The following is a 15,824-nucleotide window of genomic DNA, read 5'->3' as shown; positions in this document are numbered from 1 at the left end:
AAGAACATGTGTGAAAGGTTATAGGTCTGACACCCCCAGCAGGCAGAGGTGCTGGCCCACACCAGGGAGGCCAGAGAAGCAAGGAGAATCACAAATTGGAGTAAACCTACACAGCACGAGTCGGCCTCAAAATCAAAAGTAAAATAAGTAACAACAAAAAAGAAAAACCAACCCTACAAACAACCTACCTACTCAACAGGAAATGTCATACCAATTTTTAAAAACTTCCTCAAAAATCAGGAAAAGAGTGAGTGGGCCAGCAAGACGGCTCAGTGCGTACAGGCACTTGTCGCCAAGCCGATGACCTGAATTTGACCTCTCAGCTCCACAAGGTGGAGAGAACCAACTTCCACAAGCTGTCCGACTTCCACTATATATATATATATATGCCACAGGCATATACACACTAAAATAAATAAATAATAAATAAATGTGAAAAAATTTTAAAGAAAATAAACTGACTCTGGACAGCCCTCGGGAGGTAGAGGCAGGTGGATCTCTGGAAGATCGAGGCCACACTGGTCCACATCATGACTTCCAGGTGGTCTAGGACTAAGGAAACCCTGTCAAAAAAATAAAAAGAAAAAAGAATCAGGAAAAAGAGAAAAGCAAATGTCTGGGACTAGCAACACATCCCTCTCCCTTTAGTGAAGTGGCTTGACAGGAAGCAAGGTGGGTTCACTCCTGCCAGTCTTCTCCAGACAGTGAGATAGAAACCCAAGGAGACCACTGGCCTGCTCTGAAGGCTTCCCAAGGGCTTGGAGTTTCAGAGTATGTCCAGGTCACCTCCACCACCCTCCTCTGGTACCTGTCGTTTACTTCAGTCAGGTAGACAGGTTTGCTGTGCTGGTGTGATAGGAAGACCCTGGTGAGTTTGAATAACACACTGGAATATCCGTGGTCAAGTCTCCTCTGGGTCCAGCCGAAGTTATGAAGAACATCAGAAACAAGTGAGGATATTACTAGAAATTGGTTGGAAAAGCAATTGACTGTTTAGACAAAAGTAGTAACAGTGTATTCAGGGGTTATAACGTGTAGAAAGCAAAATGCATGAATAGCGTCGGGAGAAACATCGCTCAACAGCTTTGGGGACTTAAAGTTTGTGCTGTAAACCGTAAAGCAATTTTTAAAATCATGTCAATACAACACAGCGAAAAACGGATGCTAATTGCTCAGTGGACGTGCAAGTAGTCAAAGGAGCTGGGCTGGGGGCGGGCGTATACGTGACGTCACATCAGGGGGCCTGTCCTATGCAGATGAGGGGCGCTCAGGGGCTGCGGCGTCCACAGCCCTGAAACGCGAGGGATTCCGCGTGGCGTGGTAGAAAGCACGCGGCCGTGGGCGGCAGGAGGCTCAGGAGGAGCGCGCGAGGACAGGGAGGCCAGAGTGTACGTGCAGTCCGGTGACCGTGTGTTGAGAGTGCAGGGCCAGAGGGTGTGTATTGGGGCTGTGAATGTGAACAGCATACTTACCTGGCAGGGGAAACACCATGATCAGGAAGGTGGTTTTCCCAGGGCGAGGCTCATCCATTGCACTTGGGATTTGCTGATCTCTGCGATTTCTCCAAAAGCGGGAAACTCGACTGCAAAATTTGTGGCAGTGGGGAACTGCGTTCGCGCTCTCCCCAAATATTACGGGTTTCTAAAGAAAGTGGTTTTGAAACATTGACTTTAGCATATTTCCACAGCTATTAAGAAACCTCCGTGTGTTCCTAGGAAGCCAGTAGGGCCTGGGTCGCGTTTTCTGAACCTGGCTATCCTCAGAACTCGCAGAGATTTGCCCATCTCTGCTCCCGGACTGTTAGGATTTATATTAAGCATTTACCATCTTGCTTGTGTTTTACACTGTTTTGCTCATTTTACTTTCCTGTGGTGTCTGTGGCGTTTGCTAATTTTTCTTTAGGGTGTTACAAGACTCAGAACACTCAGGTACTGTGTGCTCGTTTTAGCTCTCTCCCTCTTTCTCTTTTATTCTTGTTCTATGACTAAAAGCTGCCATTTTCCCAAAATGGAGGGCTTTGTGATATAATTTGTGATACTGAGAGGTGGGGTTGTCCTGCTTTGGGTTTTTTTGTTGGTGGTGTTTTTTTTGTTGTTGTTCTTTTTGAGACAGGGTTTCCCTGTAGCCCCAGCTGGCCTGAAACTCCCTAAGTAGACCAGGCTGGTCTGGAACTCCATGTAAATAAGGCTAGCCTCAAACTCATAGAGATCTACTTTCACTTCCTCCCCAATGCTGGGACTAAAGAAAGGTGTTTACTATCACAGACTTCACTTTGCTTATCTTTATGTAAGGATGTTAATAAATTCCCCAGGCTGGCCTTGAATTGGTAGCTGGGATTACCATGCACAAATGGGCGAAGTTTCTGGGTTTGGTTTGTTGTTTTGTTTTGGTTTCCCCCCCTTATTTATTTATTTATTTATTTATTTATTTTCTATAGTCTAATGTCACCTGGTGCCACAGGCAGCTCAAGGAACTTGCTACAGCATTCATTCCATCTGGGAGCTTCCGTTCCTGATGAGGGAAACATTCAAATCCTGGCTTCAAAATTGTCCCACAACAGCTTTACAGTTTCACAGTGGAAGACATCTCTACATGGAGGGGACAGAGAATGTCCTTTCTCCTCCATCCTGGGGTCTTGGCTGGGGCCCCTTTAACAGATGACAGTGACATAGCAGAGCACCCTGCTGCTTGCTGCACATCCATCTACATGCAGGAGGAGCCTTCACCTCAGGCAAGACAGATGCAAGGAGCAGGTGATGCAGAGGATTCTGATCTGGGCTCTGCTGAAGGGCAGATGTGGAGGAGGAATGGGACAGGCAAGAGACTGTGACCACCGCTAACAAGCAGGGAAACTGGGCCAGGCCTGTTGCTGCCTCCTCTGCGCTCCTGTGTGCAGAGGCGAGGACGCTCCTTTCTTTGGATCTGGGGCACCTCTCCCACGAGGACCTGGAAGCTACTTTGTCGGGAGAAGTTGAGGAGGTGAGAGTGCGCTTTCTGCTCTGCTGTTCTCTCAGGTTGCTTCAGCTCAACAGGATGGGGTCATGTTTAGTAGCAGTGTGTCCAGCCCCATCATGCCTAGGATGCAAACCCGAGTCCAAAGCAGAGATATACATGACTGTGAATATTTAAATGGAAATAGAAGGGTTAATTTAAAACGCTTATATCTATGCAAAGGAAATGAGTTTGAATTAACTACTAACTCATTCTCAGTTCTACAAATGTTCAAGGCTTATGAAAACGGCTGTACCCTGAACACCTCATCGGGTTCCCTCGCTAGAGAAAGCCATTCATTATCCATTGGTGCAACCGTTGTGGGTTTTTTGGTGTTTATCTAGTGGTTTTGATAACTATTGTTATTCTTTATTCTCTCGTTTTTCATTCAAGGCCCTGCACACGAGCCAGCTAAGGGAACTTGGGTGGGTTTCGCGGTCTGCCAGGCAGGGATCTAGCAAAGAGCGCGCCGCTCAGGCTGGTGCGGTGGGTCCAGCTCCTCAGCCAAAGCCTAAGCCTTTGTTCCCGGGCAGCTTCGGAGGGGTCCTGGGTCAGCAGCGCAGTCTTCCGAGCTGGAAATCCCAGCCCAAAGGATCAGTAAACGAGGATCCGTAATGAAAGAGACCATGTGGAGAAAGTGCCGCCAGAACTCAGGGCTCCAATACGCACCGACATATTTCAGACTCGGGTACCAGGCACCTCAAGTCGCCTGGTTTCGGATCACAAGTCACCTCCCCGCAGACAGTGGGAAAAAGAAGTGGCAGCTAGAACGTAGTAGTAGTGCGGCGGTGGGAGCGGAGCCCTTCCACCTAGCGCAGCTCACTGAGAACCCGACGGGAATTGCAGGTCTCTGGGCGGCGGGCGGGGACCTGGAATGCCAATGGTTAGAAGTGGCTGTGGGCTGACCTCTGTGCTTAGTGGCTCTGGACGTGAATCTGCCCCAGCTCGTGCATTTTTCTGTCCTGGACTCACACCTTCCTGTTCCCCAATGCCGGATGTGCATAAAGAAATTCCCATTAAAGTGAAAGAAAGTGGCTCTTCACTAAAGTAAACAAAAGGATCCCCCCGAGATTTGAACTCGGATCCCTGGATTCAGAGTCCAGAGTGCTCACCATTACACCATGGAACTCGCAAGCCACTCTTTTCTGTAACATTCCTTGAGATGTATAAGGAAATATTTATCATCCAACGTTTCTGACCAGAACATGAGGTCACAAGTACCCTAGGTTCAGGACTAAGGAAGAGTCTTTTGGGCCTCCAACATACATACTCAACCTCCAATTGTGACACTTTCCTGTCCTCGTGTCACATATCTCAAAGTTATGATGTGTCTTTTTTCTTGCCCTTCTCGGTTTTCCCATTGTCCAGGAACACCAAGGGCAGGATTTGAAACTTCTTGCCTCCCTTCATCACCCAGCACCCATATCGGCCCACTACCACTTCTTGTGTAAAGGTGGACCAGCAATGGAGGGGGGTTGGAAAGTGAGAGAATCTTCATATATTTCTTCAAGTATATACTTATGTGTGCATTTGGTGAGTTTTGTGTTTCTTACAACAAATGTATGCTTTGAAAATAAAATTAAAGAGACAAACAGCTCTCTGTTAGTTTATTTAGTCCACTGGTCCTGATTATTTACATAAGTTCTAAAGAATACTAACGGACTGTCAAAAAATCCATTCCCCCACTAGGGCCAGGCTGTCTTCCTCAAGTGCTAAGATTATAGCCAAGCACTGCCACACTTATATTTGTTGAATTTTGACAAAGAATCCAAGACTAGTCTTTCAAAAGCCTCTCCTTGCTGGAAGGCAAACCAAGTTTGTTTAGAATACTTCAGACCTGCATGAATTCTGCTCTTCTCAAGGTCCACAAGTTTGTAGCATACTGGAAGTGGTGGTGCATGCCTTATGTCCTTGCACTTGGGAGGCAGAGGCTGGCAGATCTCTGTGAGTTCAAGGCAAACCTGAACTACATAGTGAGTTCCAAGACACCTGTGGCTACAGAGAGATCATGTCTTAAAAAGACTTGGACTTATATCTTTAAGGCCTTGGGAACCATTAAAATCAGTTATAAGGCTTCTTACATTTTTAGAGAGGTGGTTCTGGAATGCTTGGTGGAATGAAAAACAAACAAGGGTAAGACAAATATTTTCCTGGGTAGACTTACACACATGCAGGCAAAACACTCATATACATCAAATATAATAATTAAATAATAAATAAATAAATAAATAAATAAATAAATCTTTTGGGGTTGGAGAGATGGCTCACTGGTTGAAAGTACTGGTTGCTCTTGCAGAGGATTGGAGTTCAGTTTCTAGCACCCACATGACAGCTAACAACTATCCATAACTTGGGTTCCAGGTGATCAGATGCTCTCTCTGGCCTCTGTAGGTACTGTAAGCATGTGGTACACTTACATACATGCAGACAAAATACACACAAAAAAATACAAATAAAATATTAAAAACTAAGTATTAGATGTATATATTAAAAGATACTTATAGTCATCAAAATAATCATAAGAAAATAAAAGGCAACACTTCAAGAGGAAAAGTTACAGCTGGTACTCAATTTGCAAATGACTCAATTTCTGAATATAAAAATATTTAGCCATTCAGCCAGGTGTGGTGGTACATACCTTTAATCCCAGCACTCAGGAGGCAGAGGCAGGCTGATTTCTGGGAGTTCAAGGTCAGCCTGGTCTACACAGTGAGTTACTGGTCAGCTTGGGCTACAAGGAGACCCTGTCTCAAAAAGACAAAAAAAAAAATTTTTAACCATAAGGCCCTGTGGAAAAATGAGTAATTCTAAGATTGTGTCAGAGATGTGGGGGATGAGCCTGCAGCATCTTTCAGTGCTATAAAATAAGGAAAATGGAAACAACAATGAATGGTTGAAAGTGTGTCAAAAATACTTGGAACACCTAGGAAAGTTCACAGCGTACAAAGACAGAAGAATTTAGGCAACAAATAGATAAAGTACTACAAGCAAAGTATGAAGTAAATATCCATGTGTCACTGCAGAATGAAAGAAGGAAATGAGAAAGAATAAAACAAAATGTCTCATGCAGAAATAGCCCTAACACTTCATGCAGAGATTGTATCCTCAAGCTGGTAGGGCATAGCTCTCTACTTACAGTAATTTCTTTCCAAAGAGACATAATGGAAATGGGGTAAGACGGTTGATGTCACAGTGGGGAAACAGGAAAACAGGACCTCAGCCTCAGATTTGAGATGACAACAGTTCATTGTGTTGTGCTGATATTAGATGCCCATGATACAATGTGGTGTCAAGGGTACCTGACTGCCTAAACTCACAGTCCCACTTCATAAGGAAAACACCAGAGGAGCTCTAATTTGAGGGACAGTCTACAAAATCATCAAAAAGAAAGTCTTCAAAAGTTTGGCAGGCAAGGATAATAACTAATGTAATAGTGTCCCAGATGGGATCCTGGGAGGGAGGAAAAATAGGAAGTCAAAGAAAGGAAAGGGCATGAGATCTAAAGAAAGGAAAAGCCATGAGATCTGTCTTGGATCCTTGGGGGAGGGGGTACTGGGGGACACTTTACAATATTTCAGCAAGAACTGCCTTGAGTTTTAGTCTACCTTGGCCTAAGTATGTTATAGTCTGTGATCCACAAATGCCCCAAACAGGCAAACAAACAGGTGAGTCTAGAGAAAGAAAGATTTATTACAGCTGGGCTGCACACTTTCCTAGAGGGTCCGAATGCAGCTCTGAGCCTAAGCACTCTGGCTCTTTTATATTGCTCATGTTGGTAGGCAAGGAAGCAGAATATAGAAGCCAATCATTGAGCATTAAGCTTCAGCAACCATTATCAAGGAAATACGTAAGAAAATACAATTTTCCATCCAAACTCTCCACCCGAACCATAGTACACCTGCACAGAACTAGCTTCCTCCTCTTTCATAAACAGACATTATCAATCTTACTGTTATTCTACACTGGCCATGGTTCATTGCCTTACTGGTCACAGAGTTCCCTCTAGGGGGGGGTTGTATAGCAATTATATCCTAGGAACATGATCTTTTAAAGTTTCCCTGAGTCTTCCAACCAGAAAGGGGTCTGTTTCTTTATCTCTTAACATGAACCTCCAAATGCTGTAGGGTACTTCTTGTACAGAGAAACTATGATCAGGGGTGAAAAGCTTAAGTTCCCAAGCTTACAGGTGGAGAGTCCCCTTAATAATTTCTATTAAGCAACAATTACTATTTTGCAGAAGCAAGCCAAGCATAACCTACAGAAGCCATAAGTCTGCAGTTAGCAGGTGCACTCCAGGACACATTGACCTGTTTCCAAGACAACCAGGGTTTAGCTGACATGTGTTCTCATACTCTGGGCCAACTACCTGATAATTTCAGAGACTAGAGTCAGCCTAAACTTTAATATGGTGAAGCTATGGTCAAGAAGGTGCTCTACTACAAGTACCACGGTGGGAGAGGGAAAAATAAATTATCTGAACTGCTTATTCAACTTTCCTGTAAATCTAAATGTTTCATTATGAAAAGTTTATGTAAAAGGTTAAAATGTAGACTGGAGAGATGATTCAGTTGTTACAACCATCCTTAACTCCAGTTCCAGAGGCTAGATAGACTCCCTCTTCTGGCCTCCGTGGGCATTGCAGGCTTGTAGTGCACTTATATTCAGGCAAAACACTCATACAAATAAAGTTGGGGTTTTTTTTTTGTTTGTTTGTTTTTTTAAGTTAAACTGTAGGGGGAGGATGAAGCCAATTAAAAGTGGACAAAATACCCTGTTTCAGATCATTCCTCAAGATAGGACTTTTCCTAAACAAAAAGCTTTAGAAAGGACCCTCAACATCATTGAACTGGCTCAGCAAACTGACTTAAGTTACACCATTTTGTTCAGAGCTATTTTTACAGTAATTTGCCCCACACCAAAAGGAAAAGGGGGGCAATCTTGGGCCTTGAGTAAATGTCCTAACCACAAACCCATGGAATGTGTCAATTCCAGATATTTTACATCTGGCTAACTGCATGTTTTTGCTTCTGTAACTCGCTTGATTTCAGGTCACCTTGACACAAAACATAAGACCACCCTGTTATCCTGTTATTGTATGACCACCTGCAAGTTGTTGACTTTGGCTTTCTTATTATACTTGTTATGGGTAGGACAGTTGGCTAACTTTAAGGTTACAAAGTTGAATACCAAGTTATGGGACTACATCACTTGTCTGTATAATGATTAGCTGTTGATCACTAAAATTAGAATCCTGCTATGTTGTACAAACCTGATTGGTGCAGATATTTTGCTTATACAATGCTTTCTGTAACGCTATAAAAACTCTGATCAATCAATGCTCAGGGCTGCTTCTACTCCTGAGATAGTCCCGCCCGTCAACACAATAATATTTACCTTACTGCTTTTACTTAAGTGGTGTTGGTGATTTTTGGACTCCGGTATACAACAATCATTACCCCTTTGGGAAACACAAATTTAAGACACCATGATACACCATCACTAGCTCAGCAGAAGGGGTAAAAGCTAAGTAAAAACCACTGGCTGGCAAGAATTGGAACAACCAACTGTATCTTGGTGCTAGTAAGAGAGTAAGATGATACACCATCTGGTAAACATTTACTAGCTTCTTATAAAGTACACCTGTCCATATCCCATGACAACACAATTTCATTAGTAGACACATTCTGAAAAGAAACAAGTGTTAGAGAATGTCCAGGGTCACCTTATTCTCAATAGTGGCCAAGAAATAACCACTTTTAAAAATGTAGTTTATTCACTCACATTTTGAAAGCATTCATATCTGAAACAATTTGGTGCATAGAAAAATAAGTTTGCTTGAAAAATCAAAAACAAGCCCATGGTCTCCAGTATCAGTCCCGCCTCCCGCCCCTTCGGTCTCGGCTCAGCCCCCTCCCTCCGCTCCCACTTCGCTCAACTCCCGGACCTCAAACCTCCGCGGCCACCGCCTTTCCCTTGAGCGCCACTCCAGTCTCACAGCCCCGCACGACCGAGTTTGCCCACAACACAGCCTCCCCGAGACAAGCCCCTTGCGTGTCCCCGTGGAGTCTCGCCCTTAGAACCCGAAAGCGCACAAGGGAGCTGGAGCTAGTCCACTGGGCCCCCTGGGAGGACCCCGCCGCAGCCCAAGGGACCACCGCGACCCGGGCCACCGGGCCACCCCTCGGAGCCCCGGGTGGGGAGCCCAGTTGAACAGCGGTCTCCAGATGCTGTCGGGTGTAGGGGCACCCTACTCACCACGGAGCCTGAAAAGATGACAATAGGTTCGTCTCTGTGGCGCAATCGGTTAGCGCGTTCGGCTGTTAACCGAAAGGTTGGTGGTTCGAGCCCACCCAGGGACGATAGTGTGAAGTTTTGCTACCTTGCCTTAAAGGGCCAGCTGCCCATGTAAATTCATCAAACGGACATCAATTCCAAACCTTCCCCCACAGTGTGGGAGTCAGGACCATAAAAAAAGAAAAGGAAAAACAAAAGGAACTCATCAAGTTGGACCTAAGCTCTTTCTCTTCTCTGAATAAATTTTTACCATAAATGGACCGAAGTATGGCAAATACGGTTTGGTATTGACACGAAGTTGAACTTAACAAAACAATTGCTCTGCATCACGACGTTTGTCCGATTTGTATTTATTACATAGTTTTCGTGCTTTCTTTTTTTTTTTTTTAAACTGGGAAGTCTGTAGAGACTGTAGGCTCAGGTCCTGATTCTCACTCTTCATCTCGCCCTCCCTTTTTGTTTTTGTTTTGAGGCTCATCCTGATCTGGAATGACTTTGTAGCTAACGGTGACCAGGAACTCCTGATGCTTCCAGGGGTTGGGACTACAAGGCCGCGCCACCAAGCTGGCTTCCTTTTCTGTTTTGCAGTGATTTTTTTTTTTTTTTTCAAAGAAGCAGCTTTGGGGGGGGGTGGTCTTTGACTCCTTTCTCTTGTGTTTCGAAGTGGGGACTTAATTGATCTAAGACTTTCCCTCTATTCAATCTTTAAACACAGACCTTGCTTTCCTACAGGACTGGTCAAAACACCAAGGTACGAGTGACTGTGTATCGTGCATAAACCGCGTGGAACAGACCTAGAGAGAGCCGCAGGATTCCTGAGGGTCCCTGGTGCCCGGCAGAAGCGCAAGGAAGAGCTGGAGGCAAAAAATAATTCGCGGAAGAACACGCAGTTCAGGCCTTCTGCCGGTGAGGGGCCGACCGAGGTTCTCCCTGCTTCCAGCTGTTCTGGAAACACCATCCTTGGAAAAGCGTCGTAGCAGGCCGCATCGAAGCTGAGATATAATAAGGCTTCGAATGCCCGGTTTGCGACGGCGAGCGTCCGCACCTGCAGCTCCCGGCTGCACCCAGGCTGGGCAGCACAGTCAACACGGGATCTCATCCACAGCTCTGGGTGGCCGCAGTTTCTCGGGGTTCGGCCGCCCCAAGCTGGCAGATTCCTGCTGCCGTGGGAACTAGGAGCATTCTGCACGCGTGGGGCTGCTTCCTTCTGAAACTGGAAGCCTGCGTCAAAGGCGAGATCCGCAAGCCAGAGCCTGAGGTCCCTGAAATCTTGCATGAGGTCCCTAAACTAGGGGCCTACCTGGCGACGCTGTCACCTGGCTTGTGAAGAACGGGGGTTGGGGGGAGCTGTTGGGAGGGAGGGCTGTAGTGCTTCCCACGGTCAATTTTACAAGCAAGCACTTTGCGGTTGCAGATCTTGGAACGCAGTTGCACGCTGTGCTTTATAGGCAGCTAGAATTGCACGAGGCTCTCCCGAGTTTCACAAACAGATCCTCAAAGAACAGTGTCGGCTTGTTCTCCTGATCCTTTGCACTTTTCCTTGTACGCCAAATTTCCCCGGGTTAGGACGTGCGTGCTTTCCCTCAGTTACATTCACTTAAAAATAATTTATTGGAAGGGAGGGAGGGGAGGGAGGGAAGGAGGAAGGAAGGAAAGGAGGGAGGGAAGGTAAAGGGAAGGGGAAGGTGAGGGAACCTAGTTGGATGCGGGGTCCCAAGAAACGTGGAGCAGTTCCCTAGCCCCTGTAACCGGCTCTGCACTAGTATCAACCTCGCTGGCCTGCTGTGAGGGGCTTGGAGACCAAGCCTCAGCAGAAATCCTTAACTCGCCTCTCCTAAATCTCTACAGGTGGCAGTGTCTAAAATTTCAGAGGTGGTTCTTCCTGAAGCCCAAGTGCCTTGGTTTCACTCCGAGCGCAGCTGCGGAGCAGGGGAGGACGGAAGCGACAGAGAAACGAAACGAAACGATTAGTCAGAGGAAACCTACTCTGCACCTGGAACTTGAGTGAGTGGCTGGCTCTTAGTACGTGTGTCTGCTGTAGTAACCGAGGTGGATAGAAAGGAAAAGGAGCCCCTGCGCGGTTGTCGTGAGCCGTTCCCACATATGGGAGCAGAAAGACTCGGTTCACCAGGCTCGCAGAGAGGCAAGAGGGAAATTTACCTACCGGGAATGCGAGGCTCGGAAGACATGATGTACTTGGGTGGGAAGGCTGGAGTGGAATGGAATCCAGATTTGCCTTAAAGTGGTCCAAGAAAAGCCTTGTACCTCTCCCTGGTGGTCTAGTGGCTAGGATTTGATGTTTTCACTACTATGGCCTGAGTTCAATCCCTGGAATTTTTTTCTTTTTTTCAAACTCTCACCTGTATAAACCTCCCCCTTGGAATTCTCATTGTTTGGCCACACTCACGCCCTTGTTTAAGTGCTGTGGAGAATGAAAGGTTATATGTATAAACCTTAGCAGTAAAAGAAAGTTATAGCCGGTAAGCCAGTAAAGGAGAAACCAGAATAGTTTATGAAACATGTAAGCACGATGAATAGCGCAGTTGCTCTGCCCCGCTAAAAAGATGCATTATAGAAGGGTGACTGCAGCACAATTTGCAATCAGAAAATTCTAGAACCTGCAATTTGAAAAGTATATGGAAATAGCAAAATAAACCACAGAAACAGGAAAAAATGTGTAAGTCTGCAGACTTCCCCTCTACCTTTACCTGCCACAGGGGCTATGTGAAGGAGGGCAAGGAAGGCCACCGTGTTAGGAAAACTGGCTAAATGGAGTATATTCTGCATGTGTAAGTGGAATCGAGCAACTGGCCTTAAAATTAGGAACCAACCTCATTACCCAACTGAGCCTCAGGCAGAAGGAGCTAATAAATAGTATTCTCATGGCGGCAATGTGGAGAGAGTTCCTAGCAGCCCAGCCATCTGCAGGACCGCAGCCGCCAGGGAGCCCTGAGCACAAGCCTGCGAAGACCACTGGTTGTGGGCTTAGCCAGCATGAGGGGAGGCCAAGGGCCGAGCCGAGCCTGGGACCTGGACGGCAGCTGGGCCAACAGCGCCAGCGCAGACTAGGCTTTCATCGCCGGGCGTGTGGCTCGCCGTGATCGTATAGTGGTTAGTACTCTGCGTTGTGGCCGCAGCAACCTCGGTTCGAATCCGAGTCACGGCACTGTTGTTCTTCTGCCCTGCAATCTTTTGCTGTCCGGGCAGGTCAGCTCTAGGCACAGGACACACACCCCCCACGTCTGCTCTCGGCTGTGGGGAGGGGACGTTGTGTGTGTCGGGCATGGGGGTAACGACAGTGGTCTCTTCCCCATGTCCCCCACCTGTTCCCTTCCTGTATCAGCCTGACTCAAAACAGCCGGGCAGCATGGCCTGCCTTCTAGACAACGTCCTTAGGTATACAGTGAAACCTGTATTTAACAAATGCCATCAACACCCAGGTCAAGTTACTGTGATCTGCCCTTCATTCCAGCAAGGTCTTTACAGGTGAAGCTTACCCTCCCTGGCTTCTCTCTCTCTCTCTCTCTCTCTCTCTCTCTCTCTCTCTCTCCTCTTCTTCTTCTAGTCCCCCTCCCCCTCCTCTCTCTGTCTTAGGGTTTCATATGCTCCAGGCTGGCATATGGAGGATGAACTTCAACTCCTGATCCTCTTGCCTGTCTCCTGGGTACTGGGGTTACAGACACTTGCCCTCCAGCCAGGCTGAGTTTGATTCCTGGGTAGTGATATGAATGTACAGGAGCTCCTCTGCCCTTTCCTTATGGCATTTTTCATGTCACATTGCTTTCATGCTTTTGAAATCTCTCCGTGTTGGTGTGGTTATCACTCCTAATTTGGTGTCCTTTCTGTTTGTGGTGGTGTTGGAGTGAGTACAGTATGGATTCATCCTAAGGCTTAGGGCTCACTAAGCACTTGTTCACCTTTGACCTCCAGCCTCATCCCTAATTATGTTCTTGTTTACTGATGTAACTACAGTGTGAATGAAGACACCACAGTGGATACACAAAGGTATAGAAGTGTTTGTGCTGTATTAAAGGGGAGAGGAAGCATGCAAGAACATACACTCCTTCTATACCTCACTCAAAAGCTACACCATGTATTCCTATCTCCCACATGGTCTAGCGGTTAGGATTCCTGGTTTTCACCCAGGCGGCCCGGGTTCGACTCCCGGTGTGGGAACATTTCAATTTTGATGTATAGGTTGAAGACCACATCTAGTGCTAGAATTGTAATTTGTTTGTTTCTTATAAGGCATAATTTCACACCATAGCCCAGGCTATCCTCAAATAGCTACAGCCAGTCAAATAACTTTAACTTGCTGCCGTCGTCTTCCCTCAAGTTACCAAGTATTGAGACTACAGGCATAAGCTGCCACCCTATCTATCCTGGTGTCAGACTTGCTGTGTGGTCTTTTTTTCTGCCTAAGTGTGTACATTTGCCCCTCTACAGGGAGAGGATGGAGCCTGCCTTTTGCAGAACAAGAGGGCTGGGCAGAACAGTGTGCCTGCTGCCTACAAGCTTGCATTGCTCTCTCCTGTTTGAGTACTGTCGCCCTCTTCTGTCCAGTGCTGGATTATGTGTTTTCCTTAGGGATCTCAAGATGTCAGGCAGCAGTGCCCGGACTTCTGCTCTTGGTGATAGGCAGTAGATGCTATTTGCTCCACAACACAGCTGCCTAGAATACATATTCTTTGAAAAAATTAATTAATTAATTTATTTTTATTTTATGCATATGAATCTTTTGCCTGCATGTAGGTAAGTACACTCATGCGTGCAATGCCTGTGGAGGCTAGAAGAGTACTCAGATCCCCTGGAACTAGAGTTACAGACAGTTGTGAGTCACCATGTGGATGCTGGAAGCCGAACCTGGGTCCTCTCCAAAAGCAGCCATCTCTCCAGCCCCTGAATGCACTCTTACAGGAGCCTTTTGTGGACAGTAGTACTGTGGGGTAGTAGTGAGCCTGACCTTATCAGAAGCAGCCAGATTCTTCCAGAATGGTTTCTTACCACTGATGGATGTTATTGCTGTCTACATTATTTTGCTTGTTTGTTGAGACAGAGTCCCATGTAGCCCAGGCTGGCCTCTGTCCTTTAACTCAATATGTAGTTCAGATTTGAACTCAATAGGTAGTCCAGGCTGGCCTTGAACTCTTGATCCTCCTGCCTCTATCTCCCAACTGCTAGGACTGTGGTTCTGTACTACACATCAAGCCAGGCACTATTGTCAGTGTTTGGTTGTCAGTGTCATTACATTTCTGGCAATAGCATCAAGCTTTTCCTCCCAGTCTATCATTAAGGCTGTATGAATGAATGTGTTCTACTACATTCTCTTCTAAGACCTTTACATTTTACTTTCAACTTTTAGATCTATTCTATGTCAAATTTATCTCCTAGCAAACTTGACAGTTACCACCATCCTGCTCCTCAGAAATCTGTCTACTGTAAAAACACTGGCAATAGGTAGTATTGTATCCATTGCCAGCTACAGGCCCTGTGCCTTCCCTCATGACTCCTCTGCTCCCATCTGTCCCAGTTTCCTCACTGTCCTCTCTCTCCTCTTGTGCAGCAAAGAATCCCAGAAATATCTGAGACATAAAAGTAAAAAGACCCAGTCTTGGGGCTGGAGAGATGGTTCAGGGGTTAAGAACACTGATTGTTCTTGCAGAAAACCCGGGTTCGAATCCCAGCACCCACATGGTAGCTGACAACTGTCTGTAACTCCAGTCCCAAGGGATCCAACAGCCTCTTCTGACCTCCACGGGCATTGTACAACACGGGTGCACTTACCTACATGCAGTCAATACACAAATACACATAAAATAAAAATAATAAATAAAACAAACAAAAAAGACCAGTCTAATCTTGCACAAGAACACAGGTCATATTCTGAAAATCTACTTCAGGTCTTGCATGGCCTTCTTTAAGTAGTTTAGATGCTATGTGACTTGATATTTTCTTCTGTAGGATGGGGCCAGTATCAGACAGTGCCTGGATTTAGTGACTACTCCATCAATAATGCTATAATCATGATCAATGGAATCCTTCAATGCTGTCTAGTTTGTCTTTACTTTTGCTACTAGAAATCTGTGTAAAGAGAATCATAGTGCACATGCTCTTTGTATGTATAATGTCTCTGGCTGTGTCTGTTGTCAAGTGTTGCAGATGTTAATTCCCTGTAGGGATACTACATGATTTGCTTATGACTTGTCCTGGCCCGCGGGACTTTCAACGTGGGTACCTGGAATGAGGAGCGGGGATGAAAGGGGCAAGAGACGTGAAGAATGGAGACAAGACAGGCTTTCTGATCAAGTCTCATTTATTGATGGAGAAGGAACAGTTTTTATAGAGAGGGAAAGGGGAAAGTTGGCAGGGATAAATCTATTGAGGCAGGAGCAATTCTATTGACAGGGCAATTATCATAATTACACCACACCAACTGATCACAGATTAAATTCCATAGTAACACCACAATTCTATAGTAAGGCCATAAATCAATTATAAGGTCACACCTGCGTGATTACAAAGTAATGCAAAAGTTTCTT

General features: G+C 45.9%; 4 non-coding genes across 4 annotated transcripts; all 4 read left to right on the top strand.

Annotated features, from left to right (window-relative positions):
- The first annotated feature begins 1,464 nt into the window (after window positions 1–1,464).
- LOC115072158 lies at window positions 1,465–1,628 on the top strand. The gene has a single exon (XR_003851223.1). It is a non-coding gene; the product is annotated as a U1 spliceosomal RNA (small nuclear RNA).
- Window positions 1,629–9,276: 7,648 nt separating this feature from the next.
- On the top strand, window positions 9,277–9,350 carry Trnan-guu. The gene has a single exon. It is a non-coding gene; the product is annotated as a tRNA-Asn (tRNA).
- A 3,029-nt stretch (window positions 9,351–12,379) lies between these two features.
- Trnah-gug lies at window positions 12,380–12,451 on the top strand. The gene has a single exon. It is a non-coding gene; the product is annotated as a tRNA-His (tRNA).
- A 938-nt stretch (window positions 12,452–13,389) lies between these two features.
- Trnae-uuc lies at window positions 13,390–13,461 on the top strand. The gene has a single exon. It is a non-coding gene; the product is annotated as a tRNA-Glu (tRNA).
- Window positions 13,462–15,824: the final 2,363 nt, after the last annotated feature.

The sequence above is a fragment of the Nannospalax galili genome, unplaced genomic scaffold (genome assembly GCF_000622305.1).
Source record: "Nannospalax galili isolate Female #2095 unplaced genomic scaffold, S.galili_v1.0 scaffold22, whole genome shotgun sequence".
Classification (NCBI taxonomy): Eukaryota; Metazoa; Chordata; class Mammalia; order Rodentia; family Spalacidae; genus Nannospalax; species Nannospalax galili.
Note: the sequence above shows the minus strand (reverse complement) of the source record. Positions and strands in the feature narration are given on the sequence as shown.